At 39.6% G+C, this 23762-nt stretch overlaps 1 long non-coding RNA gene across 1 annotated transcript; it reads right to left on the reverse strand.

Moving 5' to 3' along the window:
- Positions 1-3322: 3322 nt before the first annotated feature.
- LOC131274498 (uncharacterized) lies at positions 3323-10924 on the reverse strand. The gene is made up of 2 exons (XR_009181723.2): positions 10474-10924; positions 3323-5383 (listed from the first exon to the last, which is right to left on the reverse strand). It is a non-coding gene; the product is annotated as an uncharacterized lncRNA (long non-coding RNA).
- Positions 10925-23762: the final 12838 nt, after the last annotated feature.

The raw sequence follows: 23762 nt of genomic DNA on the forward strand, positions 1-23762 counted from the left end.
ACAAGAAACCCACCTCCAACCCTAGGATTCAAGGAGGTTAAAAGTGATTGGCTGGAAAACAATCTTATAAGCAAACAATAAGCAAAAAAAGGGCACGAGTAGCTCTACTAATATTAGACAAAATAGATTTTAAGTGCAAAACTATTTTGAGAGACAAAGATGGACACTACATATTAGTAAAAGTGGTAATCATTCAAGAAGATAGAACAATCATAAACATTTATGCACCGAATGAGGGTACCTTGAGATATGTGAGGCAAACACTGAAAAAACTAATTGGAGGAGTAGATGCATCTACAATTTTAGTGTGAGATTTTAATATGCCATTATCACCATGAGGCAGAACATCTCAACAGAGAATCAGTAAAGAAGCAAAGACTTTGAATAATATATTAGAGGATTTGAATTTAATAAACATATACAGAACACTATACTCAAATACAGAAGGACATATATTCTTCTTAAGCACACTTGGATCATTCTCCAAGATAGACCACATGCTAGGCCACAGAGAAAGTCTCAGGGAATTCAGAAAGATTGAAATCATGTAAAATAATTTCTCTGACCACAGTGGCCTGAAACTGGAAATCTTCAAGGGCCAGAGACCCAGATTAGGCAAGATATGGAAGTTAAGACACACACTCTTAGACAAACAGTGGGTCAAGGAGGAACTCTCAAATGAAATCAGTAGCTACCTTAAAAGGAATGAAAAGGACAACACAACATACCAAAATTTATGGGATGCAGCAAAAGCAGTACTGAGAGGAAAATTTATAGCCATAAATTCATATATCAAAAAAGAAGAAAGAGCAAAAATTGAAGAGCTAACTGCACATTTGAAGGAATTAGAAAAACAACAACAAAGTAACCCAACAGGAAGAAAAAGGAAGGAAATAACAAAGATAAGAGCAGAACTAAATGAAATAGAAAATAAGAAAGCACTTGAAAAGATAAACAAGACCAAGAGCTGGGTTTTTTGAGAAGATCAACAAAATTGACAAACCTTTAGCGAGACTAACAAAGAAAAAAAGAGAGAAGATGCAAATACACAAAATAAGAAATGAGAAAGGCAATATCACCACTGACCCCGCAGAAATAAAGACTATCATAAGAGGATACTTTGAAAAACTATATTCCAACAAAAATGACAATCTAGAGGAAATGGACAAATTCCTAGAAACACATAAGCAGCCCATATTGACAAAAGAAGAAATTGATGATCTTAACAAACCAATCACAAGCAGAGAGATAGAATCAGTTATTAAAAATCTCCCAACTAAGAAGAGCCCAGGCCAGATGGCTTCACAGGTGAATTCTACAAAACATTCCGGAAAGAACTGACACCAGTCCTGCTGAAACTATTCCAAAAAATCAAAACAGAAAGAACATTACCCAACTCCTTCTATGATGCCAACATTACCCTAGTACCAAAGCCAAACAAAGACATCACAAGAAAGGAAAATTACAGACCAATTTCTCTAATGAACCTAGATGCAAAAATACTTAACAAAATACTTGCTAATCGTATTCAACAACACATTAAATGAATTATACACCACGACCAAGTGGGATTCATCCCAGGTATGCAAGGATGGTTCAACATAAGAAAATCAATCAACATAATACACCATATAAACAGATTGAAGGAAAAAAATCACATGATTATATCTATTGATGCAGAAAAAGCATTTGACAAAATACAGCACCCTTTCTTGATAAAAACACTCCAAAAGATTGGAATACAAGGAAATTTTTTGAACATGATAAAGAGTATATACGAAAAACCTAAAGCCAACATTGTTTACAAAGGAGAACTCCTAGACTCCTTCCCTCTAAATTCAGGAACAAGACAAGGATGCCCACTGTCTCCGCTCCTATTTAACATTGTCTTAGAAGTACTTGCTCGAGCACTGAGGCAAGAACCAGAAATTAAAGGCATTCAAATTGGAAAGGAAGAAGTCAAAATTTCATTATTTGCAGATGACATGATCCTATACATAGAAAACCCTGAGAGATCTACAAGAAAAGTACTTTTGTATTTGTAGTGACCTAGAAACAAGAGCTTCCCTGAGAACCACTGAATGTGCTGATTTCACTTGTGGTATAAAATAAAGTGTGTGATCAAGCTGTGTGCCTGAGGTAGCTGCAAGCTCCTCATGGTCTACCTGGCTCCCATTATTTTGTGTCTTTCATTTCTTCAGCCTTGCACACCTCCTTCTTCAGAACCTGTTCAGCTGTGTGTGTCACAGCAAGTGGCACCTTAACAGGGACCTGAGGCCTGGGGGAAGTTCACAAAATCTGGACAACACAGGAGTAACGCAGGTGATGAAGTCCTATCCTGGGGAAGGTTGTTGTCTGCAGTGAAAGGGGGATAGAAGCAATTCTTCTCAATGCAATCTGTATGTTCAAATGTTGAAGGCACTGTTGTCTGACTGAGGTTCCAAGGTAACCACCCAACAGCTAGAACACTTTTTAGATTTTGCCCTTGGTTTCTGGAGGAAGGTACTCTAAATGAGGGTACTTGGCAAAAGTTAGGTCAGAAATTAAGGGACCACTATGCTGCTGAAGGCCCAAGTAATATTCCAGTAACTACTTTTGCTTTGTGTACCTTAATTCATGATCCACTAGATCTGGTTCATGAACGTGAGAGCCACTATCATTCCTCTTTTGCCTTCTCTAGCCACCATGATGTATGGTTATGAACCTTTGTTAAAACAGTCTTCTGCTCCTCTGGTAGATCTAAATTGTGATAAGAAAAGTAGGGAAGAGTCTTCCCCTGACACCATTCAACAGCAGCTGTCACAGTTGTCTTTAGAAGACCAAGAAGTATTACAGAAAGCCACCTCTGTTGGTCAACAGTGCCTTCTCCCTAACATGGGTTTGCCTTCCCTAATGTCTGCTGTAGCTGTGGCTCCCCCTGATCTATCTCCTTTGCAAGGCAGTCTCCATCCCACCCAGGTGGAGGGCAAGGATGTTTCTGAATTTACTCTTTTTTTTTTGTCATAGAATGCACTGATCCCAACAATCCTGGCCAATATGTACATTTGAATGAACCCATTCTTTTTAAGTTGTTAAAAGATTTGAAATCTGCTTGTAGCACATATGGGCCTACTGCCCCATTTACTTTATCCTTGGTAGAATTGGTAGACCAAGATCCTTTTTGTCCCAAGGATTGGATGGTTTTGGCTAAAATTTGCTTGATGGGGAGGGGGGCAACTATTTCTTATGGAAGAGTGATTGGTTTGAAGAGAGCAGTGCCCAAGCAGAGTGAAATTGTACTTATTAGAAAGAAATCTTCTGGAAGAAAATAAGGCTCACCCAATTGTGGAGAAGAAAAGAATTTATTCTCAATCTTGCAAGAAGGGGCACACAACCAGAAAATGTGGCTGGCACCCCAAACAAAGAAAAATGACACAATTTATACCCCTAAGCCTAGCACGCAAGCCCTTCCTCTGTTTCTCCATAGATTGGATACTTCAGAAGTTACAGCCTATCCGAGAAGATCTAACTTTCCTGTGCAAAAGTTTGTGATTAACCACTTCCCCCATCACATTCCAACCATTTTAGTTTTTACCTGCTCCCCTTTGCCAAATAAGGAATGGAATTTAGTGCTGAATTGGTATTGACTTAGCTCTTTCTTGGGCATCTTTTTTATTGCCTATAGGCCTGGCTTAAGCTGGTTTCCTTTGTTCCTGCTTAACCCGGGAGTGGGAGACTGAGGCAGTAGGCTGCCAGGTTACATTAATCAATATTTTCTTCCTTTATGTGAAAACTAAACTAATATTCATTTCTTACAATTACCCCTCTTTCTTTTAAGTTCTTTTTAGTTTTCACATTTCCATCCTTCAAATTTTCTATACACTTCATCATAAGAATATCCTTCTTTAAGGGGGTACAGATTGTTTTGCCTACACTGTATGGGCATTTCTTTGGTTAGGGCAGTTTCAATGAGTCTTTGAACTAGCCCTCAGGCACATGGAATGATACAGCATCCGGCTGTGGTAAGCACCCCAGCGGAGAAAATGAGGGAAGTTAAGATGGACAGTGCAACTCTTTTCCATTTTTCAAACCAATTTTCAAGCTATTCCGTGAGTGAATTACTAATGCCAGAATTCTCTGCTAATTCCTCAGCTAGGGCTGTTAGACCTTGTAAAGCTTTAGTGATAGTTCCATCAGGGGCAGTGTTATTGGGGATGAATGTACAGCAACTACCTCCAATCATAACTAGGCCTCCCTCTTTCTCAGCTAGCATCATACCTAAGGCCATTCTATTTTCCCATGCCATTTTGCTAGTAGCATCTAATTTTTCTACAATTCCCTTAACTGCACTCCTGGTGTAATTAATAAATCTCACTTGATTATAATAGACCTATTAATCCAGTATACATTTTATTAATGGTGACTCATCAGAACAAGAATGACTCAAACCCAGCTGCTACCTGATTTCTAGCCTTAAACTCATCTGGGACTCCTCGGGGAACTCCTATATTGTCTAAATAGATGTGCTCATTAAAAGAACCAAGTAAACTTCTTTACTCTCTCCCTTCCTGGGATGATATTCTCACTTCTTTTTCAAATGCCAAGGTGAATGGGATAGCCAATTGGACTAGAGCACAGGTTCCATCCCCCCTCTCAGGCAGTATTGGTTGGAGAACACCGTTTCCACAGTACCACCACAGGTCTACTCGAGGTCTGACTAAACTGGAGAAATTGTCAGTATGATCACTGCTTACATTCCACACTTGTGTATATGATGCTATAGTTCCAAGGTCCTGGAATCCTTTTCCCTGTCTAGAGAGACACTGGGCCCAGATGGGAGGCAGGTATGGCCTTGATGTTTCCATTTTTGACTGATGGAAAGAGAGAGGACAACATACTACAATTTTCACCAGGAGTAACATTTTGAAAGAGGAGTATTATGCACTTAAACTCCTTTTCCAGACCTTCAGTCACATTTATAACTAATTTGATGGGGCTAGGTGCTTCTTGGGTTTGAAACATCATGGCTAGTAAGATTATTTTCACCTGTAACTTAAGGTCTGAATTTCTCTTTTGGTGTTCTGATAGGACTAGGGTCATTGTTGACTAGGATGATACACAGCTCAACCCCCTCCTCCCCCAGTTATTGTTATTTTCAGTGTGATTTTTAGGGGACCTGGGGCTGAAATTACTTTTCAAGACTCAGACAAAGTTGTTGGGTACTTATCATCTGGTTCAGGTACTGGTCCCTTTACTCGAGTGTAATGAGTCCAGCCTTTTTCTGCCATTCGGATTGCTGTTTCAGTTGTCAGCAAGACTTGATAATGTCCTTCCCGGGTCGGTTGGAGTTTTGACTCTTTCCACGACTTGATTAGGACCCAGCTGCCAGGTTGGTGTTGGTAGACTGCAAATTTAAAAGGTGGAGTCTGAGCCAGCAAACCCCGATGTCTGAGAGGTGACAAAATAGAAGACAGGGCTAGTATATAATTTTGAAGAAAGAGATCCTTCAGCTCAAAGGAGGGGAGTTCTCCAGACTTCCCAGGGAAGGGCAGACCAAAAAGCATTTCATAGGGAGAAATTCCCAGTTCTCTCCTAGGGGCAGTTTGGATTCTTAACAGAGCTATAGGTAAACATTTAACCCATGGTAATTTGGTTTCTAAGACCAACTTAGAGAGATTTTTTTAAAGGTTTGGTTCATTCTCTCCATTTTCCCTGAGGATGGTGGGTGCCAGGGTGAATGAAAATTCCATGTGACACCTAGACCCTGCATAATATTTTGCAACACTCTGGATGTAAAGTGACTACTATTGTCTGAATCTATGTTTTTTACTAACCCATATCGGGGAATGATTTGTTCAAGGATAATTTTTGAAGTCCCTGAAGCTGTACTTGAAGCAAGAGATGCTTCTACCAACCTTGTCAGGTGATCCACAATAACCAGGATATACTTTAATCGACCTACAGGGGGCATTTCAGTATAATCAACCTGAATGCTCTGGAATGGTCTGAGGCCTGGCCCCCTCCCCCCTGGCACTTGCTTTCTTAAAACTTTCTTATTAACTTTCTAACAGATTATGCACCATTCCCTTATTTGTTTGTCTATAGTATAAAGGCCCATACACCCAAAATGCTTGAGGACCAGGTCACACATGGCCTGTACTCCCCAGTGACTCCCTTGGTGCAAAACCGCTAGTACTTTCCTCATTATTTACTTATTCAACATCTGCTGGCCATCTGGGAGGAGCTATTTCCCTTGGCTATCTAAGGTTGCTTCCAGTTGTTCTAATTCTTTTACTTCTTTTTCAGAGAATACAGGGATTTCAATTTCTTTGGGGATGGAGGGTATCAGGACCATTAGTTCCAGAGGGGAACAGAGGGAAGCCTCTTTGACCTTTTCATCTGCCAATCTGTAGCCTTTTGCTTCAAAAGTGTGATACTTCTGATACCCATTAGCAGACTGGCTAATACTTGTTTTACCAGTTCCACATGGACTAATTCCTTCCCTCTGCTATTGATCAATCCCCTTTCTTCCCAAATTTTTCCAAAGATGTAGACCACGCCAAAGGCATATTTAGAATCTGTGTAGACTGTACCATCTTTTTCCTCTAACAATTTAAGGGCTTGATTTAATGCATACAGCTCACAAGTTTGAGCTGACCAATCATTGGGCAGTTGGCCAGCTTCTTTTGCCTCACAAGTTAGTCCATCAACAACAGCATAACCATTATGCCTTTTTCCTTCCTGGACCTTAGAAGACCCATTTATAAACAATTTTTTCCCCCAAATGTAAGGGAAGATCCCCTAGGTCAGGCTGGACTAAGGTTTGGTATTGAATTAAGTCTAAACAATCATGTTCAGGAGTTTACCTGGTTGGGGCCTTTCCAAAGAAAGAAGCTGAATTCAGACTATGATCAATTGTCAGTATTAAATTGTCTCTTTCCATTAGAATCACTTCATATTTCAGAATTCAAGAATCTGTTAACCATCTTCCTGCTTTTTGAGACAGAATAATCCTGACCTGATGAGGGGTGCTAACAACTAAGACCCCTCAAAAGGTTAGTTTCCTGCTTTCTTCTGCTAAGAGAGGAGTTGCTGCCACAGCTTGAACACACCCTGGCCATCCCCTGGAGACAGGGTTCAGGATTCTGGAAAGGAAGGCCACGGGCTTCCTTTGGCCTCCCCAGATCTGGGTTAGGACTCCCAAGGCTGTCCCCTTATTCACTCTCACAATCGGATGGAAAGGTTTCTCGAGGAAGTGGAGGGCTAGAACCAATGCCTATTTGAGCCCCTCTAAGGCCTTTACTTCCTCCTCTTTCCATTCTAATTTGTCAGGCTGCTCTTCCAGCAGTTTTTGGTATAACTCTTTAGCTTGGGATGCATAAGAACCTATCCATAATCTACAATATCCCACAATATCAAAAATCTTCTTGGTTCTCTTTTTGTCTGGGGAAGAGGTAATTCAGTAATGGACTGAATTCATTCTGGATTTATCTTCCTCCTTCCCTCACTAATGAGATGACCTAGGTATTTGACTTCCATTTCTACAAATTGTAGCCCTTTGATATCCCAGGAAATTCAATAAGCTCTTTGTAGTTTGGACCACTATCTGCCTTTCTTCACCTGATAATAGTATATCATCTACATAGTGTAAAAGGGAAATTTCAGGTAGGACTGAAAATTTCTCCAATACTTTTTCTAGTTCCTGCCCAAAGAGGTTGGGGGATTCTTTGAAGCCTTGCGGTAAAACTGTCTACCTATATTGCTGTTTTCTTCCTGTAGAGGGATCCTCCCATTCAAAGACAAACAAGCCTTCACTCTCTGGATCAAGGGGACAGGCCCAAAAGGCATCCTTTAGATTTATTACACTAAACCATTCATGATGGCAGGGGATCTTACTAAGGAGATGGATTTGGGACTACTGGATGTGGACCTGAATTATTTGATCAATGGCCCTCAAATCCTGTGACATCCTCCTACTACTGTCCAATTTCTGAACAGGCAAGATAGGAGAATTGAAGGGGGACATGCAGGGCTCCAAGAGTCCATCCCGAAGGAGGCCTTCCATGATGGGTTGAAGTCCCTGCCTCCCCTTAAGGGGAATGGGATATTGTCTTTGACAAATAATTTCCCCTTCGTTTTTCAATTTGATTTTAATAAGGGTACCTGCAAACCCCCTCTTTTCCCTTCTCTTACTCACACTCTCTCTGATATCTTTTTCATCTTCTTCAGTGAGCATTGCTAAGACTACTTCTATCTGCCCATCCCTTACTTCCAAATCCAAACCCATGAATACTATTAAGTCCCTTCCCAACAAGTTACTCCCTGCTTCTGGGATGTACAACAAAGGGCTTACAATTTGATTGTCTGCCCAACAAATATTAGTGGGAGAAAGAATGGGGACCTCAAATCCTTCTCCTTTTACCCCTGAGACTGTAAGGGAACTTCCAGAGAATTTGGTTCCTCTGGGGAGATAAGTCACAGAGGATTGGGCTGTGCCAGTGTCCACTAGAAATGTAATTTATTCCTGATATGGCCCACCCTTAGATTTACTAAAGACTCCCAGTGGGCTTTAGAGGTAAGGAGCCTCAGACCCCCCTAATCCTCAAAATTCATGAGGGGAATTACCTGACTCTCTTTCTTTAAACTCGGCATTCCCTTTTGAAAGGACCAGGCTTCCCACATTGATAGCACCCTGCAGAGCCTAGCATTCTCTTGGTCCCCTTATCTAAATAAGCCCATTTTGCATCTTTATCTCACCTCTGCCTGTTACCTGCCTTTCATCACCAGTCTTTTCCTAACCATTTGATCCACTGTGCTAATCATAACTTTTGCTTTCTGTTTCTGCTTTTCCTCCTCTCTCCTTACAAACACTTTCTGGGTCTCTCTCAATAACTCCTCCAATGGCTTATCCACCCATCCTTCTATTTTCTGAATCTTCTTCTGAATGTCAGGCCAAGACCCTTTCACATAGCTGACTTCTAACATTCCCTGAGTCACAGGATCATCAGGTCCATCCCTGAATATTTCCTCACTTAGTCCCTCAATCATTGCAGGTAAGAAGAGGGAGTTTTATGCTTCTCCTGGGCTACTTCAAAGGCCTTATTCAAGTTTTGAGATTTGGGTACAACCAATTTAATCGCTTGTATAATGAGGTCTCTAAGATCTTTTATTTGTGTTCTCTCCCACACGTCATTATTATCAAAATTAGGGTCTGTGTTTAGGAACTTTTGTTCTGTGGCCATTACCCCTGCCCAGGCAGATGCTGCTTTCCCCACTCCTTCATAGCTACCCTCCACACCATTCCTCTTTCTTCTTCCATAAAGAGGATATTCAGTATGGACATAAGTTCAGGCCAGGTGTATAAACTAGGACCTAGGAATTGATCTACTTGTTCAGCCAGCCCCACTGGGTCTTCCATTAGAGATTTTATCTCCTTTTTGTTAATCCATTCCATTGAGTTTTTTTTTTTTTTTAAGATTTATTTTATTTATTACCCCTACCCCTTTATCTCCTTTTTGAAGTTCCTTACTTCAGGACTTGTCAGTAGGACATTTACATAGTCAATCTCCCCGGGCCCATTGCTACTTCTCTCAGTGGATACAAAGGCTCAATGGAGTTTTGTTCTTTTTACTCTCTTTTCCTCAGATGCTCTGGGGAATGGAAAATTTTGTATGTCTTTCTTACACTGTTCCAATTCTTTCCTCATCTGTTTGTGGGTTGAATCAGTGGGGCTGTTGGCCCTGCTTGATTCTCCAGTTCCCCAGGGTTTACAATGGGTTCTTTTGGGCCCTCCAAGTCTAATGGCCCTTCTCCTGGGAGGGGAGGGGGAACATAAGGAGGAGGGAGATTAGACAGGGAGTCTCAGGGTTTAGTTTCTACAGTTTTTGTTTCTGCAGCCTTAGTTTCTGCAAGCTTAGTCTTGGGGCCTGGATTTTCAGCTTCGCAGGATAGAAAGTGGCCCCCTTTCCTTTAACCAGCACATGGCATAGTCAGACTCTTCTTTGGAGAAGGGTGTTTTCCATTAACATACAGTACAAGGTCAGCATAAAGCCAATCCTCATCTGCCCCGTACTTTGGCCAGAATACACCAGGCAGTAAAATACTTTCCTTGGTCCAGATACCACAGCAGTATTTAATCATTTTCTGCTTGTCTTTTCCCTTGGTCCAATCACTATCGGTCCAATGCCTTAACATCCTCCCTAGTGGACTATCTGGAGGAATGTCTCCAGGGGATCCTACAGATACCCCCTTCCCCTTTTTCCCAGTTGACTGACTGCCTCTATTTCCTCTTCTGAATCTTGTCTGGGTCTCTTTCTTTTGAATCTTTTGCTTTGTCCATCTCTGGCCCTTTCCCTAATGGGAGAAGGGAAATGCGAATTGGGATTCCACACTCACTTCACGCCATATGTCATGCATTTCATGCACACACAGTGAACCTCAGACTCATCAGAATTCCCGACCACCAAGGTAATACTTAATAGCCTTTGTTCTTACCTTGGTCCACGCATGGAGTCACCTGGTCAACAAGAGGCAGATTTTCCCTTCCCTTTTTCTCATCCACATTCAGCAGATCTAAGTGTTTGTTCTCAGGCCTCTTGGCTGCCAGAGGTGAGGCCCCCGCTGGTGGAGTCCAAGACCACTTAAACACTGGGGCACACCTCCCTGTCATCCACCCCAGGGGTCTGCTCTCTGAAGCCTCAGAATTCCAGATGAGCCCCCAAAGCTGTTAGAAAGAAATCTTCTTCTGGAAGAAAATAAGGCTCACCCAACTGTGGAGAAGAAAAGAATTTATTCTCAATCTTGCAAGAAGGGGCACACAACCAGAAAACGTGGCTGGCACCCCAAACAAAGAAAAATGACACAATTTATACCCCTAAGCCTAGCACACAAGCCCTTCCTCTGTTTCTCCATAGATTGGATACTTCAGAAGTTACAGCCTATCTGAGAAGATCTAACTTTCCTGTGCAAAAGTTTGTGATTAACTGCTTCCCCCATCACATTCCAACCATTTTAGTTCTTACCTGCTCCCCTTTGCCAAATAAGGAATGGAATTTAGTGCTGAATTGGTATTGACTTAACTCTTTCTTGGGCATCTTTTTTACTGCCTATAGGCCTGGCTTAAGCTGGTTTCCTTTGTTCCTGCTTAACCCGGGAGTGGGAGACTGAGGCAGTAGGCTGCCAGGTTACATTAATCAATATTTTCTTCCTTTATGTGAAAATTAAACTGATCTTCGTTTCTTACATACTCATGATTTTTTATTACTATGGACATGCTCACTGGCACTAGAGCTTATGAACCTTTACAGCAGCAGTTGTTGTATGGATTACAGGCAAAAGTGCCAAATAGGGCCCTTGTTAGTGAAATCATGCTTGTAAGAAAAATTTCTGTTAAAGTGTTGACTAAGATAAGGAAAATATTCTGGAAGCAACCGTGCAAACCCCCTACTGCCTATGTGATAATGTGGCTGTGGGCTAGTGGGGGATGATAAAATTAAGCCACTGGAAGAGGAGGAAAATATAGCAACATTGGTGTTCTGTTTTGTTTCTGTGCTGATTCTGATTGGGCCTATTTAGCCAAATTAATAAAATTAGTACAAAATTTTTATCAAGGAGTTAAAAGAAATTTTCAGGTTTACATCAATAGCTTATTCCTCATAAAATTTAAAAGAAAGAAGAAAAAAAATAGCTTATTCCTGAACTTCAAGTTTCAGTGTAGTCTGAAAGAGTGGTATCCAAAAAATATGTATTAACTGTCTAAGCTGCTAAATAAAAGCTTAACTGCATTTATGTTGCTGAAGTTATTTTAACTGGTTGCTGATTACTAACAAAAGTATTTCCAAGAACAAGCCTGCATGTTACAGGCAACATGGACTCCATAAGAATTCTTAAAAGCAGTAAAATCTAAGGTGTGAAATAATGGAGAGCTAAAAAACAGCTATGCCAAAAATGTAAGAATTATGAGTCAATTGTAAACTTTATGTTTCTGTTGGTGTGTTGTAATTGTTCTTGTGTTTGTTTGTTCAATGTCAGTGTATATTTTGATACTTCCAGATGGTAATATAAACTGATAAATAAAAATTCTATCAGAACTCAGTTTGAATGGCCAAAAACAAAATAAGTGCTTATATTAATACATAAGTTTAAATGTTAATATGATCTCTACAATGATAAAAATTGTAAGACTTGATTAATGAAATTACTAGGTCTCTTCATAAAAAATAGTTCTTGCTTAAATTGAAATGAATAGTCTATTTTTCTTCACATGATAAAATTAAAGATGTAAAACTTAAGTGGATATTAAAGGTTAAAAGTTTGTGGGAGCACTGACTGAAATTTAATAAGTTTGTTAAAAAAACTGTGTTTGTACTAAAATAAGATACCTGGTTTTCACAAAATTAGAATGAACATATGCAGGACAAGACTTGAATGTATATGGAAGTTGTGGAAGGTATTTTGGTAACTTTAAGTAAGGGAATTTGTTCTGTAAAAGTGGAATTTGTCTTAAAATAAATAATTATATTCTATATGGTTATAAATAATTCTATTCTATAGGGTTATATAAGTTTGTGGAAGAATTGTTTGAACTAAAGTGTTTAAATGGCTAATTCCAAAACATCATTATTAAACAAAAACTGAATTAATTATTATAAGAAAAAGTTATTTTGTAACAGGAAAACTTGTTGGCAGCCAGCCTCCCCTGCCAACTTGCTTTTAAAAGACTATTTCTAGTATTGCATGCTACTAAATATTTAAAGTGAAGAAATGTTATATTTGCATATAATCAAACTGAATCATTATTTTAACAACTCTGTTTAATGTTAATGGTAATTGTACATTGTAAAAGGCTTGATTGGAAACAGTTTTAAAAATCATTTTAGTAACTTACATATGTGGGATGTATAGAATGTGTTTTTATTAGTAAGGAAATAGTAAATAATTTTTCCTAAGATAAAATGATTGGTTTTTAAGAAAGAGTAAAATGTGGGAGAAAACCTTAATGACTACAGAAAGTGCAGAAGGTTCACAGAAAAGGAATTTTTATGGTTAAAGTTGAATAAGATTTGATGGGTCTGTCTATAAAGTTTTAAAAGCTTTAGTATCAAACTGATGCAAAGTTAAATTTTTTTCTTTCTCTGTTAATGTGACAAAGTTTCTCAAGTTGCTAGCCTGTTTTGGTAAAAGTTTATGAAGAGTTTTTCTCCTGAATAATCAGTATACAAAGAAAGTTTGTTTGATCAAAATAGCTTCTTGTAGTTTAACCTTATCATTTCCTTGGTTTCTTAAGAAGAAACAAGTCTTATCATTTTTTAAAGGAACATAGTGTCAAACCTGCTTTCTCAAAGTCAGATCCTGAAAAGTTTCTTTTTATTTCAAACTCTTGTGAAAGATTTTTTTCTTTTACCTTTAAAAACAGTAAAGTAATAAAATAGTTAAGTTCCTTTAGTATGTTATAAATTGAATGGAAAAGTGTTTTAAAGTGTTATAAAATTAAAAAGATTCTTTAACCCTCTCTTACATAAAGTTGTATGAATAAAAAGCTGATATGAATACAGTGTATAAAATTCCTGAAAATTTACCACTGTTTCAGAATAATACTAAACAAAAGCACAATGTAGTTAATCATGGCTTTAGTTTTAAAAATAGTGTGTGTCACAAAACCAACCTCTTATCGTAACTTAAAGTAACACCACTGCAGTATGCAGCAGTCCCAAATATTGCTAGTTTGTGGCAAGGAATTAATATCCAACTGTGTCACTATCACTTTGTTTTAAAACTTGCTAAGACTTTCTTTAGTATCTTCATAGGCAAGTCAAGCCAGCCTGCATTCCCCTACCTGTAAAAAAAACAACAATGGACTTTTGCAGTTCTTCCACAAGGCTGTGTGCATAGCCCACCCATCTGTCCTGGCCTGGTAGCAAAGAACCTGGCTGCATAAAAGGAATCTGTGGCTAAACCCCTACTAATGACATTACATTAACCAGTAACCCTTTTTTCAGAATGAAAAGAAACATCAAAGAAAATAGTATCTTATCTTAAAAGCCTAAAATAGGCAAATGATTGGAACAGGCTGTAAAGACTCTGCTAGTCTATCTCTTCTTGAGTGTTGTTTGGTTAGGTAAAACAAAAACTATACCCTCTGCTGTGATAAATAGGGTACAATGTTTTCTTATGTTAATGAAGTTTGTAATATTGTTAAAATACTATATATCTTACATCCCTCACTTAGCTCCGATATTAAACCCATTGTATGTGTTAATTGGGAAAAGTCCTTCATGGGAGTGGAAGAGCCTCCAGCAGGCTACTTTAAAATATAAAAGTGAGGGCGAAGGTGGACATTGACTTAGTCTGTGAATTGGATGTGGCCAGCAGCAGCAGTATTTGCTTTGGGTGGGGTTTGTGGCAAAGGCAACATTCTAATTGAGGGCCCAAAGGCAACATTTTAATTGAGGACCAAAGGTGGCATTTTAATTTAGTACCCCTTGGGTTTTAGTCACAATTCTGGGAAGGGGCCAAAAGTAGAATTAAAAAAAAAAGTAATGGTGTGCAGCATATGAAGCCCTGCTGAAAGTGAGAGGCTTAAACCAATAGGTCTGGTCACTCTGAAAACTGCCATCCCTATCTAGGGGTGGATTGTAAATGCTAAAAATGAGATAAAAATGATGGACTATCATGAATCACCCTCTATGGGGGGGAGGGCTGTGGAAGAACTTCTGGGATACCAACCAGCAGTGACAAGTAACTGTCATGTCCCTGTCCACTCCTCTAGCATCCCTTTCAGGACTGTTGTGGCATAGGCTTTTGTGAATATCCAGAGCCATATAATTAAGACTAGGGAAGAAGCAGAGTAGCTCCACCAGGAAGGTGAACGTCATGAGTACCAAACCCTGTGGTGCCAGCCCAGTGGTTCTGGCTGCCTGTTACTCACCAGCAGCTCATAGACACCCCCTGTAAGTCCCTTCATGCTCACTCCAATTACTATGACATCAATTCACTCCTGCTCTTGGGAAGAATGAGCCCTCAGGTGCATGCTACAAAACCTCCAAGGAGTAATATAACAAGACACTGCCCAAGTTGTAATCATTATTTTGCAAACACAAAAAAGGGGGAAATGTGGAGATATGGCCAAAGTTAAAATACTTCAATGAGACCTGTGGCAATTAGTAGCTGCTGTGCATCACTTTAACTTTACTACTCCTGGAACTGTGAACTTGCAGCTTGTGTCTGCCTAAGACTTCGGATCTGTGTGCCCTCTCCTTATGCTATAGTAGCAGCAACCATTAACATTACTGAAATGGAAGGGTATTTTTATGGGCACAGTTTGTATTGTAACTTAACTAATTGTTTTACTAGTGTTAATTGGGATGATGATCTTTTGATAGTTCATCAGCTACTTTTGTTATGCTTCCCATATGTTTAGATACCCCCTTGTATAGGGACACCAGAAAGAGAGTATTACAAATAATCCAACAGCAATTAGCACCCCAGTGCCCTTGAGGCCTAAGTTTAATTGTGGCTGGCATTATTACACTTAGAGCAGTCATTGCAACCTCCATTACTGCCAGACTTGCACTTTTTCAATGTATTCATTTTTTAATTTTTAAATTTATTTTTATTTATTTTTATTTTTTATTTTTAAAATTTATTTCTCTCCCCTTCCCCCCCCTCCAGGTGTATGTTCTCTGTGTCCATTTGCTGCAAGTTCTTCTTTTTGTTAATTTCTGTTGTTGTCAGTGGCACAGGAATCTGCATTTCTTTTTGTTGCATCATCTTGCTGCATCAGCTCTCCATGTGTGCGGTGCCATTCCTGGACAGGCTGCACTTTCTTTCACACTGAGCAGCTCTCCTTATGAGGTGCACTCCTTGCGTGTGGGGCTCCCCTATGAGGGGGCACCCCTTCATGGCAGGGCACTCCTTGTGTGCATCAGCACTGTGCATGGACCAGCTCCACATGGGTCAAGGAGGCCTGGGGTTTGAACCACAGACTTCCCATGTGGTAGACGGATGCCCTAACCACTGGTTCAAGTCATCCCTCAACGTATTCAAACTGCACATTTTATCAATTCTTTAGCACAAAATACTTCTTTGGCCCTTCAGGATCAAGAACAAATTGATCACAAATTGGAAACAAAACTAAAGGTTTTAGAGGAAACTGTTATCTCCTTGGGTAATCAACTTCATGCTTTATAGTATCGGATGCACCTACACTGTCATCCTTGATATGTTTTTGTTTGTGTTACCCTTATATTATTCAGTAATACAAAATGGATGTGGACTGCTGTTCATCTCCATTTACAAGGGATTTGGAATCATAAAAATATTAGTATAGATTTAAGGAGCCTGCATGAGGAGCTCCTGGCCTTTCAATTGACTCATCTTGCTACCTTAGATCCTGAAGCTATTGCTAATAGTCTGATAAACAGTTTGCAAATTTTCACACCTTGGGACCTTCTCCATCACAGATTTTGGTATCTGTTAGCCCTGGCCTGTCTTTTGCTACTTCTCTGGTGCCTATTGCCCATAATCCATGCACATTTGCAAGAACAGATACACCATGATACAAACAAAACAGTTATGACTGACTCAAAAGGCCTTATGTCATAGTAAGATGTAAATAGCCCCCTTGAAAAGGAGCTGCCTGGGACAAGTTTCTTGTCTTTGCTGGCTGGTAGTCAGTGACAGGTAAGAGTCCCAGAGGGGGTCAACCTAAGACAGGCACAGTCATAGCTGGCAGCCCTTATGATTTTATTAAAGAGAAGGGAGAGATGTGGGGAGCCCTACAAAGCAGGGTCCCTAGAAGTCTGCAAAGCAGGCTCCAAGTTTCAGAGGAGGATTGTAGATAAAGAAGGAGGTGCCCTGGGCAAGGTTATGTACTGAACAAAATATGCTGAGTATGGATAAGAATTCTAAGGAAACTGTGTTATCAGAGGGCTAATGAAAAGAAAAATAACTTTTGTATTTGTAGTGACCTAGAAGCAAGAGCTTCCCTGAGAACCACTGAATGTGTTGATTTCACTTGTGGTATAAACTAAAGTGTGTGATCAAGCTGTGTGCCTGAGGTAGCTGCAAGCTCCTCATGCTCCACCTGGCCCCTACTGTTTTGTGTCTTTCATTTCTTCAGCCTCATACCCCTCCCTCCTCAGAACCTGTTCAGCTGCGTGGGATACAGCAATTACTAAAAAAAAACCCATACTAACAAAGGAAGAATAAGAAAGAAAGAAAAAAGATCAGAGCAGAATTAAATGAAATAGAAAATAAGAAAGCACTTGAAAAGATTAAGAAAACAAAAAGCTGATCCTTTAAGATCAATAAAACTGACAAACCCTTAGGTAGACTAGCAAAAAAAAAAAAAAAAAGAGAGAGAGAAAAAGTGAGAGAGGAGAGAAGATGCAAGTACATAAAATAAGAAATGAGAAAGGAGATATCACCACTGACACCACAGAAATAAAGACTATCATAAGAGGATACTTTGAAAAACTATATTCCAACAAAAATGACAATTCAGAGGAAATGGGCAAATTCCTAGAAACACATAAGCCGCCTATATTGATGAAAGAAGAAATTGACGGTCTCAACAAACCAATCACAAGTAAAGACATAGAATCAGTCATTAAAAACCGCCCAACTAAGAAGAGCCCAGGGCCAGACGGCTTCACAGGTGAATTCTACAAAACATTCTGGAAAGAATTAACACCAGTCCTGCTGAAACTCTTCCAAAAAATTTAAACTGAAGGAACATTGCCTAACTCATTCTATCATGCCAACATTACCCTACTACCAAAGCCAAACAAAGACACCACAAGAAAGGAAAACTACAGACCAATTTCTCTAATGAACCTAGATGCAAAAATACTTAGCAAAATACTTGCTAATCATATTCAACAACACATTAAGTGAATTATACACAATGACCAAGTAGGATTCATTCCAGGTATGCAAGGATGGTTCAACATAAGAAAATCAATCAATGTAATACACCATATAAACAGATTGAAGGAAAAAAATCACATGGTTATATCTATAGATGCAGAAAAAGCATTTGACAAAATACAGCACCCCTTCTTGATAAAAACACTCCAAAAGATCGGAATACAAGGAAACTTTTTGAACATGATAAAGAGTATATATGAAAAACCTACAGCCAACATTGTTTACAATGGAGAAATCCTGAAATCCTTCCCTTTAAACTCAGGAACAAGACAAGGATGCCCATTGTCTCCGCTCCTATTTAACATTGTCTTAGAAGTACTTGCTCGAGCACTGAGGCAAGAACCAGATATAAAAGGCATTCAAATTGGAAAGGAAGAAGTCAAAATTTCATTATTTGCAGATGACATGATCCTATACATAGAAAACCCTGAGAGATTTACAACAAAGCTTCTAGAACTCACAAATGAGTTCAGTAAAGTCGCAGGTTATAAGATCAATGTGCAAAAATCAGTAGCATTTCTGTACACCAATAATGAGCAAGATCAGGAGGAAATCAAGAAACAAATACCATTCACAATAGTAAATAAAAAAATCAAATACTTAGGAATAAATTTAACTAAAGAGGTAAAAAACTTATACACTGAGAACTATACAAGACTGTTCAAGGAAATCAAAGAAGACCTAAATAAATGGAAGAATATTCCTTGTTCATGGATAGGAAGACTGAATATTATTAAGATGTCTATCCTACCAAAACTGATCTACACATTCAATGCAATCCCAATAAAAATCAACACAGCCTTCTTTAAGGAACTAGAAAAACTATGAAATTTATTTAAAAGGAAAGAGGCCCCAAACAGCCAAAGACATATTGAAAAAGAAAAACGAAATTGAGGAATCACACTTCCTGACTTCAAAACATACTACAAAGCTACAGTAGTGAAAACAGCATGGTATTGGCATAAGGAGAGACACACAGACCAATGGAATTGAATTGAAAGTTCTTATATAGAACCTCATATATATAGCCATATAACATTCGATAAAGCCACCAAACCCTCTCAACTGGCAGAGAATGGCCTATTCAACAAATGGTGCCTGGAGAACTGGATAGCCATAGGTAGAAGAATGAAAGAGGATTACCATCTCACACCTTATACAAAGATCAACTCAAGATGGATCAAAGACCTAAATATAAGAGCCAAGACCATAAAGACCTTGGAAAGCAGTGTAGAGAAACATCTACAGGACCTTGTAATAGGAAATGGCTTCATGAATATCACACCAAAAGTACGAGCAGCAAAAGAACAAATAGATAAATGGGACCTCCTCAAAATTAAAGCCTTCTGCACCTCAAAGGAGTTTGTCAAGAAAGTAAAAAGGGAACCTGCACAATGGGAGAAAATATTTGGCAACCATATATCTGATAAGAGACTTATAACTTGCATATATAAAGAACTCATATATCTTGAAAATAAAAAGACAAACAACTCATTTAAAAAATGGGAAAAAGATTTAAACAGACACTTCTCCAAAGAAGAAATACAAATGGCTAAAAAGCACATGAAAAAATGCTCCAAATCTCTAGCTATCAGGGAAATGCAAATCAAAACTACAATGAGATACCATCTTACTCCCATAAGATTGGCAGCTATGAAAAAAACAGAAGAATACAAATGCTGGAGAGGATGTGAAGAAAGGGGAACACTCATCCACTGCTGGTGGGAATGCAGAAGGATCCAACCATTCTGGAGAACTGTTTGGCGGTTTCTCAAAAAACTAACCGTAGATTTGCCATATGACCCAGCAATACCACTGCTGGGTATATACCCAGCAGAACTGAAAACAAGGACCCATGTATGTACACCAATGTTCATAGCAGCATTGTTCACTATCGCCAAAAGTTGCAAGCAATCCAAATGCCCATCAACAGATGAGTGGATCAATAAAATGTGGTATATACACACAATGGAATACTACTCGGCTGTAAGAACAAATACACTACAAACACGTGAGAACATGGATGAATCTTGAGAACCTTATGTTGAGTGAAGCAACCCAGGCATTGAAGGACAAATACTACATGACCTCAATGATATGAAATAAGCAACCTGCCTCAGAGAGCTAGAGACTGGAAGATAGGCTTACAGGAAATCGGGTGGTGGAGGAAGGATGTGAGCCGACGTCTGCAGGGGTGGAATCTATGTTGAGCTGGTGCTAAGTATGAGCACAAAGAAGGGACAAAATGGGGGCAAGGGGTTGCCTTTGGGTGGGGCTTTGTGGGTTTGAGGGGGGCTGGGGATGGGTGGAGGGGTAATAATGTCCAAAAATTAGGGGGAGGGAGGGGCAACATACGAACATAAGAGAGTGTCAGGTGTTCGTTGAGAGTAAAATGTTGAGAAAATCGTATCAAAATATAATTAGGAGGGTTACCTGTTTAGGATGCTCAGGGGGGATGGTCTGATGTGGGACAGACTCTGGGGGAATAACTGAAGGCTCATTTTGTCAGGGTGGGTTGTACCATTGGGTAGAGACCCAAGTAGTGAGAGTTGGGGTGGACCCACCTCCTGGGGAGGACTAATACCATCAAATAGAGAGAACTATATCTCTGGTGAGAAAGGATGGCTCCCAGGGCATTAGGGCAGTTGAGAAAGTCAGGTCCTGAACACTGCTGCAAGTATCTCTGGACGTGGCTTCTCAGGAAATGGAGATTGGCTGGTGCTGTGGGCCCCAAGGGGAGGGGAAAATGGATGTGGAATGGATGGAACCAAGGTAAATGTGGGGGCAAGAGAGGAGTTTTGCGAGAGTACATGATGATGAATATAAAACATGTAATATTACACCAAAAACATATAGGGGACAACAGACTAATAATGTAAACCGTAATGCAAAACATAGGATAACTAAAAAATTTAGAAAACTGTACATTCTAAAGTATGGACCACATTGTAAGCACAGATGTCACCTTGTTTGAAAGCTATTATTTCAGAATCTGTACATCAGTTTCAGGAAATATGATATGAATAAGTTAAAAGATTATCACTTTGGAAGGGAAAAGGTCTTATGGTGGATGTGTGGGAGTACTGTATATTGTATATATGAATTACTATGATCTAAGACTCTTGTGAAGAGAAGCTCAATAATTAGAAAAAAAAAAAAAGAAAAGAAAAAGATAGGAGGTAGAAATTTTTCCAAATCAATATGTACTCTAGATCTAACCTTTAAACTCATCACTATATTCCATTTTACTAGTAAGGGAAACTGACATTATGTTGGGATTCACTTTACAGGAAGTTTTGGATCACAGAGTGGTTCAACAATGGCGGTGGAGGAATACTGATATAGGATGTTATTGACAGGCTATATATGGTTGACAGGGAGTTATGCAGGGCATATGCCCAGGGTACATGGTAATGTTTAGATATACTCATAGTGGAAACAATTAAAAACAACAGCTGGGGGGGTACTGGGTTCCTGGCCGGGGGGTCTCTGTCATGGTCCCTGGGGGAGCAGCGGCAGTCCCCCAGGTGTAATGGCAAGAACCAGGAAGGAATGAGGGCCCAACCATGGGCACCTGATACTAATGGCTATGCTTGCGAGTCTATACACCTGCAATAAGAACAAGGCCTAGAGTAGCATTGTGCCTGGGAGTTTCCTCCTGACAGCCTTCATGTTACTCAAATGTGGCCACTCTCAAAGCCAAACTCAGCACATAGATGCAGTGCATTCCCCCCAGCGTCGGACATGACACCCGGGGATGAGCCTCCCTGGCACCGATGGATCACTACCACATACCAGCTGAAGATGCAACTAGAAAATGACCTTGAATTAAAGGTTCAATGCGGATCAGCAGAATATCCCTGTCTACATATAATAACATGACGTTAAAATGCTGTTTGACCTAATGTAAGGGGGAAATGGAAAGGAGAAATGAGTTTATAAGGCGACGAGTCTCTAAAAAAGAGTCTGGAGGTTGTCAGAAGGAATGCCCTTATGCACAACTGAGCAGAGACTAAGAGACAGATAAAGTAGATACATCCCCAGGTATTGGTTCTTTTGAGGGATAAAGAGAACCCATGGGTTCTATGGTGATGGCAGATGGGGTTCACTGCGATGTCAGATGACCCTTCTTTGGAGCTGGTGTTTCTGCATGATGGAACTGGACTCAGAGGGGATCTCTTTTCACAAGACTTGCATGCTACTTTACTGGAATTGTAGTTGGTGCTGGGGTTTAAGATATATTTAGGGGATTTGAATCTCTGGACTGACAATATGATACCCAGGCCCAGAGCCTCAATAGACTTCAGCTCCTACACTCTGATTTATTGGACTTACTCCACTCAGCTAACATGGAGTTGAAGAAGGTCAACCACCGCACCATGGAACCTAGAGTGTCTACAACTGAAAGCAGGAGGAGTGCATCCAGTATCCAAGTGGAATCTAAGCCCCCACTTGACATAGATGTGCAATGGACACAACCAATCCAATGTCCACAGAGAAAATGTGGCATGGGTGTGGGAAGGGTGGCCATGGTGGCTGCTGGGTGCGGGAAATGGGAGGAAGAGATGAGATGGGGAGGTGTTTTCCGGACGTGGAGTTGTCCTGGGTGGTGCTTCATGGTCAATTAGGGGACATTGTAGATCCCCCCAGGGCCCACTGGATGGAACGTGGGAGAGTGTGGGCTATGATGTGGACCATTGACTATGGGGTGCAGTGATTCTCAGAGATGTACTTTCCAGGTGCAATGGATGTGTCACGATGATGGGAGAGAGTGTTGCTGTGGGGGGAGTGGGGGGTGGAGGCGGTGGGGTTGAATGGGACCTCATATTTTTTGAATGTAATATTTTTAAAAAATTAAAAAAAATAAATTGTAAGAGGGAAACAAAGTCACAATAAACTGAGTATTACTATTTTTGAAGATAATTATGGCCTCATTTTTAACCTACATACAGGAAGGATGGTTACTAATGCATAAGGGTTGAGAATGAAATGGTAATATGAGATTATCGATTCTTTGTCTTTCTTTATAGGGTTTAAGTGGCAATCAATTATCAATTGGTTTAGGGAATATATGGGTTTTATTCAGATATATATGAAAGAATGGATTTTTCCAGGTTAACACTCTAAGTAATGATGGGTTAGGTATATAGGCCTAATAAGTGTAATTACTGGCAGCTTCCTTATTACTTACGATCACCATCATCAGAAGTTGTAGAAGACTCCATCTCTTCATTCTGGGGTTTAATCCTTTTCACAGATAACTAAATTTGTTCTCCATTTTCTGAAATGATAAGAGCATAGCCTCACCCCCTTACTTTAATCCTGCCTTTCTTTCCATTCATTGCTTAAAATATCTTTCTAGAATATTGGTTGATCTTCATTTCCTGTGTCTACTGTAGATGTTTAACATTTTCCAGAGTTACATTCTGCAGGTGTTAATGAATTATAAACATTAAGAAAATGTAAAGTAAATAAAGCTTTTGCCAGTTGATCTTTAGGTGTTATAATACCATTATCTCCCCCTTTTTGTTTTAAAAGCATAGTTTTTAGGGTATGATGGCTGCATTCAACTATGGCTTGACCTGTAGGATTATAAGGAATGCTGGTAACATGTTGAATACCATATTTTAAAAAGAAAGATTCAAAGGATTTACTAATGTAAGAAGGTGTATTATTAATTTTTAGAGGGCAACCCATTACAGCAAAAGCAGGCTAGTTGTGAATGAACATGATGCAACTGTTCCTTACTTTGAGCAGTAGTCTACATAAAATGAGAATAAGTGTCAATATAAACATGAACATATTGTAGTTTACTAAAGGATGGTATGTGAGTAACATCCATCTGCTATAATTGA

This window comes from Dasypus novemcinctus, chromosome 19 (assembly GCF_030445035.2).
Source record: "Dasypus novemcinctus isolate mDasNov1 chromosome 19, mDasNov1.1.hap2, whole genome shotgun sequence".
In the NCBI taxonomy this organism is placed as follows: Eukaryota; Metazoa; Chordata; class Mammalia; order Cingulata; family Dasypodidae; genus Dasypus; species Dasypus novemcinctus.